We start from the raw sequence: 10,739 nt of genomic DNA on the forward strand, positions 1-10,739 counted from the left end.
CATTCCTTAGTCTTGTTTCTCCAACACTGATATCTGGACCATCATTGGCACAGGATTCATTTTTAGGAGGGGGTAATCTTTAATGTGTCTATTTAATTTATTATAGATTACAAAAAATAACATGTCAATTTCATTATTTCATGGATATTACTTCTTAGGATGAGGCTAGGTATTTTTTTAAATGAATCATTTTTTTAAAAATAATAAGTGAATAAAAGTGCAAATATTTTGAGGATATATGCAAAATTCATGAAGGTGTTTCATACATGACTAAGGTTTTGAAACTCTGCTTTTATCTATAGAAGCAGAAGGAGGTTTCATAGCTCACACACCACTAGCCCAATTCAGCAGCAGCTTAACTAGAAATACAAAATAATTAAGTAAATGCTTTAGCATTTGATAATCACAAGTTCTACTTCTAGCTCCACCATGACAGAGGGACATTATGCAGTTACTTAACTTCTCCAACCTTTAGTTTCTTCATCGGTAAAATAGGAATGAAGTGTTATAAGGATTAAATAAGACATTCATCTAAAACACTTAACACAGTCCCTGACACAAAGTTAATATTAATGCATGTTACAGCCATCACTAATGACACCGAGTTTGTATTTTTTCTGGTGTTATTTTTTCTCATTCCCTTTCAGAAAGCTATGAAATGGTAAACAAGTGACCTGAAAATTTTCCATTAAGAAATACAACTAACAATATTCAATACCAGTGTCACAACTGTGAGTATTTTTCAGTATGAATTTTTTTTGCAAGTGGTGTGGTTCTTACCCTACTGGTAGTAAGTTTTAACACTTTTAATCTCATTTATAATCACTCATTTTTCATATAATTGAAAATTTTAAAAACAATGAAAACAAGCCCTTACAGAAAATATTACTTCAAGAAAATTTAAAGAATATTTAGTAGTTATAAGAGTTCAGCATTTTGTCATTTTTTAAAAAAAATAATGGATAAACATTCATTTGAATTGAAAGGAATTTCATTCAAATTGTTTGATTTTCCTGGAAGTCATAAGTTAAAATCTTTCTTTTTAAAATAAAAATCCCTAAGAGAAGTAATTTTTCTCAAAATTATTCATAAAATAATTTTTAACTCCTTATTATACATAATTATTTAACTTATAATATTCACTTTCTAAAGATTTTCTGCTGATATTAGATATAAAATTTAGAGATAATGAAAAAAATAAATCAATATACAATAGAAGGGAAAGTGTTTGAATACCCCAATGCCCAATGTGGTGGCCATTAAAACACACCACTCAGGAAAACCAAACACCATATGTTCTCTGTAATAACTGGGAGCTAAACGATGGGCACGTGGGCACAAAGAGATATAAAGGACATTAGAAACCAAGAAGAGGGGAGGAGGAAGGGGGGAGCAGGCAAGGGATAAGTTACCTATTGGGTACAATAAACACTATTCTGGTGACAGGCACACCAAAAGCTCTGACTGAAGCATTATACAAGGTATCCATGTAACAAAAACATTCATACCCACTTAATATTTTGAAATAAAAAATAAAATATTCCACTCAGATGTCCTTCTGCAGAGATTCCAGATCACAGCCAGCCTGCCATCTTAAAGATCCACTACCACATTCACCAAGACCACACTTCCCTCGGCCTACCCCAGCCAATGACAGAGTGGCTGGGGCACAAGTGCTGTCCCTTTCCTGTAGACATGGACTCCTCTAACATACAACTGCACCTTGAGGACTCCCCACTGACCTGGCAAAAACTTTCTTAGAACTTTGCTATTGTCTAAGACTCCTCTTACCAGATCCCCTCTGCTTCCCTCTATCCTTCCACAGGTGTGAGACCTGCATCATGGTCTGAAGGCTCTCCCTACTTACTGCTTCCTCCCATTTATCTTTCACAGACCTTTATATCCATAGATCCCTGGCATGGCTAATCCCATCTTAGTGCCTCCTTCGTGGTGAGCACAGACAAACACAGGTAACATGAATTTAACAGCTGGGATATAATGATATGAGCATAACTGAGGTTTGATTAGAAACTGCAGGGAGGTTATAGCATAGCCAGCCAAGGGAAGCCAGAGGGAATTAGTGTGTACTTCTTTTTCTCAATTCAGGAAGACTTCTTTGAAGGGCCATCATGTGCATTACCTATGGAAGCCATTTGCAACCTTAAGAAAGGCGTGACATGGGGCAGAGACCAGCAGAAAGGGCTGCCTGGAAAACAGGACTAAAGATATTAGCCACATAGAGAAAGAAAAGAGTATGAAACATACAAAAGTGACAATTAATTTAGGATCCCTGTTTTGGTGAGTGGATAACAGAGATAACAGCGGTGCCCACTTGAGGAAGAGAAAGAAAAGAACTATTTCTAACACATACGAGAAAGGATCAGGGGAGAGGGAAGGGATGATTAGCTGAATAATTACCTCCAGAATTCTTCCTAAGTAGGAAAGTGTCATTGCTTGGGCCATTTGTTATAAGCAAGGTGTTAAGGCTTAGATGATAACCATGTGCCAAAACATTCCAGAAGGGAAAAGCTGAGTTGCATGGATGAGGGAGGGATTTATTTTTCCTAAGACTTATCAGAGGGGAAAAAGGAGTCGAGATCCAAAGAGGAGAAGAAGAAAGAAGGAGAAGGCTTGAAGCCAGGTGAGGGGAAGGATCAATGAAACTTCTCAGTGGTGGGATCCTCAGAGAACAGTATAAGAACTGTGATTAAAGCTGTTCTACTTGTACTTATTTGTGTTACTGTAACCCGATCCATTCCTTCGCCTTCTCTCCAGAAATTCGTTAAAATCTGACCAAACTATAAATGCTTTTTGGAAGTTGTTTTGCTTGTTGTTTATTTGCTTTAAGAGAAGTCAAGGAAGTTGAGATCCCTGTCTAGGTTTTCTTGGTACAGACTAGAGTAATTAGAGAAACAGAGGCCAGAGAGATAGATGTGACAGAGAGCTTAAGTCCTTTTGGAACTTCTCTTCAGAACTCTTGAGGAGACTTGGGACTTCCATGGCCATGAACTTGGGGTTGGTAATGTTGGGCTCATTTTATCTGGCTCATAAGAGACAAGAAGGCCCCAGTTGATATCTGGGTTATGCTTACTACCATATCATAGAATTAGGAAATTCTTTTAATTCATCTCAACAGCTTCACTTTTTATAGTTAAGAACTTAAAGCATATGAAGGGTCTTAGTTCCTTTAGAAGAAGATCCTGACGAGGATTTGAGTGTAAGTAGTTAATTTAGGAGGTGGGAAAATGAGACGGGAAGTGAAGAAAACCATTAACGGGTGTACTTTCAAGCAAGTTTCCACTGTGCAAAACTAGAGTTTAATGCTGCTGAGGAAGTCTGAATCCAGTGCACAGCAAGCACCTCAGAGTTAAGCTGCTCAAAAACAGGGAGCTCAGGTATTTATCCACCAGTTCCTATCAAACACTAGCAGAGGGCTGCTCTTTGGGAGTGTTAATTCCCTGGAACCTCTGACCTATCTTGTGATCAACATTCTATCATCTGCAGCTGGCTCCAGAGGGGGCGAGAACCCTCAGGCAGAGATTCAAGTTCTTACAACTGGAAGTGTAGTTAGCATGCATGGAAATATTATATGCCAAGGGGATTGAGCAGGATAGTGACAGCATCTGCTACATGAAGATAAAGAGCCTTGCCAGAGTCTCACAGAGGAGTCAAGGAGACAGGACTGGGGACAACATAGCATATGGGGCGGGGGTGGCGGGTAGATAAGAGGGGATCTAGCTAAGAGTTAAGCAGACCTGGAATTTGGATCCCAGCCCTATTCTCTAGATACTATGCAATCTTGGAAAGTTACATAGTCATTCTGAGCCTCAATTGCTGTATCTGTAAAATGGGGTTACTGACTTGTATGGTTGATGAAAATTGAATAAAGAAATGTTTATAAAGGAAATAGCAGATTACCTAGACCAGAGAAGACAGAACATTAAATGGTAATTAATGTTATTAATAATTATCATTGGAGGGGGGAGGAGGGGTTGGGTATATACATACATAATGAGTCCAATGCGCACCATCTGGGGGATGGGCACACTTGAAGCTCTGACTGGGAGGGGGCAAGGGCAACGTAACCTAAACATTTGTACCCCCATAATATGCAGAAATAAAAAAAATAATTATCATCGTATCAAATGGGCTGAACTTGATAGGAGTACAAACAGGAAACAAAAGGAAAAAGCTTTGTTTTTTCCTCAAACCACTACCTTCAGCCATGCTGTGTGGACTCTCCTTCCTCGTCCCTTAACACCATGTCAAGCAGAGCCCTTTGCTCTCTGCTCACTTTCAATTATTAACATTTTTCACAAATTCTAAGATAGATGGCTGTGAAATCTAGATATATCCTACAATCTAATGAATCTTAAACTAGAGGTAATACTGAAAATAGTATTCATTTTGGTAATGGAGACTCATTTTTTTCATTTATTTAAAAGTCCAATCCAAGGATGATATAATGTTGATAGATGTTGAAACTAGTGGAGAGGCACATGGGATGTATTGTATTGTTCTCTCTACTTTAGTTATGTTACTTGTTATGTTTATGTCTACTTTAGTTATGTTTACTTATGTTTGAAAACTTCCATAATACAAACATGTATTAAAGCTTATTCCAGTCCAATTAAAATTTTGAATTCATAACCAACACTTTTACAAAATTGGTCATCAGAAAAGTTAGATACATATTTTGATAAGTTTATTTTTTAAAGAGAGATGAAATTAGTATGTGTTGTATTATTTTTATTTTTGTTAGTTTTTATAACAAGTTAGCTTTGTTGTGACATGCATGAATATAAGCATAAATGAGTAAATTTAATTAAATTACATTGGACTGGAATTCAGTAAACCTTGTGTTTACTAAAGGATAGGGGAAGAAAAAAGGGGAGGAGGTATATTTTCTCAGATTCACATGGCCCTTGTAAAGGATATATTTCTGTATTGAATTAATACTAAGAGGCAATGTGGGGGGAAGGATAAACTTAAGATAAAAATAAGCAGTTCTTCTTGGCTTTTCTCTGGATATGTATCTTTTCTTTTTGGACTAGTGCCTTATTAGCTTTGAAAAGTAACTTTAGATCTAGGTCTACTTCTTTTTCATATACACCAACTTCTCCATTAACAAGCAAAATCTTGGTGAGGCAAGTTTCAGAATTAAACAGTAATTTTTCCTTTGAAAATTGCCTTAAATTAGTAACATTCAAGGAGTAGATCCCTGAAAACCAAGGAGGAGTATTTTGTGAAATACTCAGAGATGAGAATAATATTATAATTGTTTAGAATTTCAAAGTTATTGTACATTATGTCTCTTATTCACTGATGACTAGACCAATTCTTTCTTCAATCATTTATTCAGAACCAAGCGCTGCTGGAAACCAGCAGCGAACAGTCAAACTTCTGCCTTTAGGAGCTTACATCCATACAATACACAAAATAAATAAGTAAAATATATGACATGTTAGGGGGTGATAATTACTATCAAGAAAAGGAAAGTAGGGAAGAGAGATCAAGAATGTTGGAGCAGAATTTAACAATAAAATCACCATGGAGTGGTCAGGGAAATGCATTTCTTGGGGAAAGTGTCCCGGGTGGGACTAACATTGAGGACAAAGCCTCTGGGCTATGAGCCTGGAATAAAGAACAACGAGGAGACCCCTGTGGCTGGAGAAATGGGAAGATGAGTAGATGAGGGTAATGTTTCCTCAAGTGGGTTCCAAGGGGACATTAGTCCCTTCGTCAGTTAGGGAAACACGATACTCTCTGTTGCCCTTGGAGAATCACAACATCATTCACATATTAAATGCTCTAAGAAATCTTGCCCAAAGCAGCCTGTTTAGTGTGGATATCCCAGCACTAATCGAACTTTCCCAATCACAGATCTCTTCTGCATGGAGCATCTGTATTTTGGAATGCATAGTTTGAGAAAGATGCTTCTAGTCTGTGAATTCTTAGAAGAGAAATCAAGTGTGGTCTTTTTCTTTATAGCTGGTTAAACACATTCCCAGTAAATATTTGTTGAATGGAATGACCCTCATTAGGTCACAATTATCTAATGCACAAGCTTACTCTACCTTAAAGAAAGGAGTCAAACCAATCGTTTTTTGTAGGTCCTGTTTCTACAGCAGTGGGTAAGTTTTCAGCCTCTTTATAAACCCAGATGTCTTCCTCTGTTCACTTCTCTGTACTCTCCTGGGTAAGTTAAGAGGCCCAGAACCTGGATATACTAAATTCGAGGGCTTAGCAGATCCCTCTCTAGCTCAGGCAATTCTGTTTTTATTCCAATCTTGACCTAAAGTAGCAGATATGCTCCTACTTATTAATAAATGAGCCTAGTCATTATTTCCCAATTGGCTTAGTCCCTAAATATACCACTCGATCAGCAAGGGAACTCCAGAGGCGAGAGGGCTGACTACTGGAATTTGGGGAAACCTCATAGGAACAACAGTCATTCCTCATTCTTTGCCCTTGAAACATGGGTAATAGAGAGTTAACTTATGTGTACAAGATGTCCGCATTTTAAATGAGTTGTAATAAAACCGAAAGTGTTTTTAAAAGGTTTGTGGTGTATATAGGCTGTTTTCATTTCTAAAGACATTACAGTGGCATTTGTTTCTGAATATTTAAGAAATTCACAAAATAACAGTTACTAACATAAGTCCTGAAGAATGATCTGTTGTTAGGATGTGCTATGGTTGGGTAGGGTTTGTCCCCCCAAAAAATCATGGTGAAATTTGATCCCCAAAGTGTTAGGATGGGGGCCTAGTGGGAGGTTTGGGGCATGGAGGTGGATCCCTCATGAATGGCTTGGTGCCCTTCTGGCGGTAGTGAATTCTCACACTGGGGAGACTGGGTTAGTTCTCATGAGAATGGATTAATTACAAGAGCAGGTTGTTATAAAGCAAGATCACCCCTTGGATTTTGCCTCTTCCCATGTGTCTGCTTTCCCTTTGACCTTCTGCCATGTTGTCAGGCAGCACAAAAGCCCTCACCAGAAGCTGAGCAAATGCGGGCACCATGCCCCTTGAACTTCCCAGCCTGCAGAACTGTGAGCTAAATAATAAACCTTTTTTCTTTATAAATTTTCCAGTAGCAGGTATTCTGCTATAGCAACACAAAACGGTCTAAAGACAGATAGCAATTAACTCCATAAATATTCTTAAAGCATCTAATGCTGGCCCACAGCTTCTTCACTGACAACTGGTAATGTATTTACAATGATTAGTTACTGTCAACCATCTAGGGAATTCACATTCCCACAGGGAACTGCACTCTTTAGCTGGTGTCATGTACGTAGTTTATAGGAAAAGCATCAATTAGTACAGACTTCAGTACAATATGTCATAGCTATTAACAACTAATCAGTTGTGTGACTTTTTAAATTATATTTGTTTCAACTCCAAACCCTAAAATATGAAGAATAAAAAGAAGTTGAGACAGAAGAATAATCAAAATGGTAGAGGAAAATCTTCCCTTTTTATTTTTATTATTATTTTTTTTTTTGAGACAGAGTCTCACTGTGTTGCCTAGGGTAGAGTGCCGTGGCGTCATCTTAGCTCACAGCAACCTCAAACTCCTGGGCTCAAGCGATCCTCCTGCCTCAGCCTCCCGAGTAGCTGGGACTACAGGCATGTGCCACCATGCCCGGCTAGTTTTTTCTATATATTTTTAGTTGTCCAATTAATTTCTTTCTATTTTTAGTAGAGATGGGATCTCGCTCTTGCTCAGGCTGGTTTTGAACTCCTGAGTTCAAACAATCCGCCTGCCTCGGCCTCCCAGAGAGCTAGGATTACAGGCGTGAGCCACTGCGCCCGGCCAATCTTCCCTTTTTAGTTTTCAAACATACCCCAGATAAATTTTGTTTTTCCACCCCTCAAGAATACAGCAGACTCATAACCCAATGGTAGTTCTTCTTTAACTCTCTAACTTTTGATCCTAATATCTCTTCAACTGAGAATATACTCAAACTTACCAGGTAAATTTGAAAATGTCAGGAATTTTAGTGTTTATGAAATGGAAACTGAAGATAATTGATGGGGAAAGAAGTTTGCTTAATTTCTAAAGGAAATTGCTACAATAAAACAGATTATGTGATTGTATTTTAATAAATCTATATCATTATTCTATTACTCTATTTTCAGATTTATACTTTAAATATTAATAATATATTTTTTATTGCATCTTGATAAAAGAAGACTAAATTTCAGAACGTCAGACCTAGTATTGGTTACACATAATTTTTGTCTGATACTGTGTGTGTGCACGTGTATGTGTAAAAGAGAGACAGACATTGAGACAGAGATTCAGAAAATTTACAATTTTAAAGACAAAAGAATATTTTCAAAAATAAACTATTCATTAATATTTGTATTCTGGTAAGATTAAGAATCCTATTTTAAGTATACCTACATATATTTATACATTTATAAAAAAAAGTTCCTATAATATACTCTGAGAACTCTAAATGCCCAGAAATTATACTTCTTACACCATTATGCAGTCTCCTGGAAGCTTATGGGTATAATTTTTAATACTTCAGGAAAATATGTGTAGGTAAATCACCAGCCTCTTTTCTCATATCAGCTGCTGCTAAACTGCTGACTTTCAGAACATACAGAGCAAGAATCATTGAATTCTTGCTTTTCAATTCTTTATCAAGCTTTTCACTTAATGAAATAGATAGGAAGTGAGAGACTTCTTTATTTGGAATGAGTAGGCCCACTCAGAAGGCAAACTTTTAAAAGTCTAACCATGAAATGAATAACAATGCAAAAATAAATTCCAAATGGACTAAAAATCTTAAAGTTAAAAAACACTATAGAAATTTTGGGACAATGTTCATATAGCTTTGGTGGGAAAGGCCTCCTTAAGAAAGAAAACATCAAAGCCTACAGGAAAAGGTTAACAGTCACTTTACATAATATAAAAACCATGGGAAGCATCACTCCCCATTCCTTATGTGTGGGCTGCACACAGTGACTTGCTTTCAAAGAGTACAGGATAGAAAGAGTAACTTTATATTGAAGAAATATGACCAACACTATTGTAGTTAGGTGATCAGGGTTAATATCAATAGTGATAAGTCATGTTGATAATATGTACCCTTGATATGTTGTGATGAGAATGGCACTTTACCTCTGTGGTAAACATCAGACAAATTCCAATTTGGAAAACCTGACCAATACTCTTCAAAACTGTCAAGGGCATCAAAAACAAGGAAAGTATGAGAAACTGTCACAGGCAAGAGGAGACATGATTGCTACATATAATGAGGTAATATGTATGGGGGCCCTGGGAGAGAAAAAGGACATTAGATAAAACTAAGGAGATCTGAATAAAGTATAAACTTTAGTTAATACATTGTATCAATATTTGTTTGAGTATGCCAAATGTACCATACTAATCTAAGGTGTTGTTAATAGGGAAAATGGATGTGGGGTATTATAAACTCTCTGTTTCATTATCTTAATATTTCTGTAAATCTAAAACTGCTCTAAAAATAAATCATATTAAAAATATCCTTTGTATGGCAAATGTCTTAGTCCATTTCTGATGCCATACAGAATACCACAGACTGGGTAATTTATAAAGAAAAGAAATTTATCTCTCACAGTTCTAGGGGATGAGAAGTACAAGAGCATGGCACAGGCATCTGGAGAGGACCTTTGTGATGCATCATAACTTGGCCATAGGGCGGATGCACAAGCAAGCACTCGAGACAGAGGGGCAATCAGGCTGAACCCATCTTTTCTATCAAGAACCCACTGCTGCAATAGCTAAACCACTCCCACAATAATGGCATTAATTCATTCATGAGAGTAGAGCCTGCATGACCTAATCGCCTCTTATTAGGCCTCCCCCCAACACTATTGCATTGGGGATTAAGTTTCTAACACATGAACTTTTGGGGGACATATTGAAACCATGCCCCAGATAAGGGTGACTAGTGTACCTGTTCTCACTACACTTCCTCAGACTGGGAAAATAAACATAGAATGGACCCACAGTCCTCCTGAATGCTTTTGAAATGAGATGTACTTGGGCCAAGATTTTATCTATCATCTGGTTTTCATAAGTATCTCCTCTTATTGGTGGACCACTCTGGCATTTGGGGTCTCCAGGAATTAAGAACCACTATACAATAACCCCCTGCAGGACTGAATACTTTCCTTTCCTCATTGTACAGTCACACTTTAAGTGGACAAGTTCCTTTAGAGAAGGCTTTGAGGAAGATTCATAGCACTCACCTGTGACCATCCATGGGTGCAGTGTCTTTAAGACCTGGCTTCTCCTCATCAAAGGCTAAAGCTATAAAACTAGCTTAAATCTAGAAACTGGGAAAATGAGATCATGTAGCTCCAACACAGTGACTGAAGTTAGATTTCTGCCACTAACTCTGCAATTTTTCTGCCTATATTTCTCAAGTAGTGCCTTAGAAGCTGTCCATTTATTTTATTTCTAGAAAACCTGTGATCAATTAGCTCCTAAGACCAGCAATATCAGCATCACATGGGCCCCTGTTAGAAATTCAACTTCTTGGACCCCAGTTTCACCTATTGAATCAGAAACTCTGGAGTGAATTCCAGAAATTTGTATTCTAAAAAGTCCTCCCACAATTCTGTTGGATGCCAAAGTTTGAGAACCAGTACTGTACAGCGTGTCAGGGAAGATCATCTGTCATTTACACCTGATTAATAGAAGGCTTTTGTTGAATATAAGCTTTAATTAACCAACAT

The sequence above is a fragment of the Propithecus coquereli genome, unplaced genomic scaffold (genome assembly GCF_000956105.1).
Source record: "Propithecus coquereli isolate 6110/MARCELLA unplaced genomic scaffold, Pcoq_1.0 Scaffold74, whole genome shotgun sequence".
Classification (NCBI taxonomy): Eukaryota; Metazoa; Chordata; class Mammalia; order Primates; family Indriidae; genus Propithecus; species Propithecus coquereli.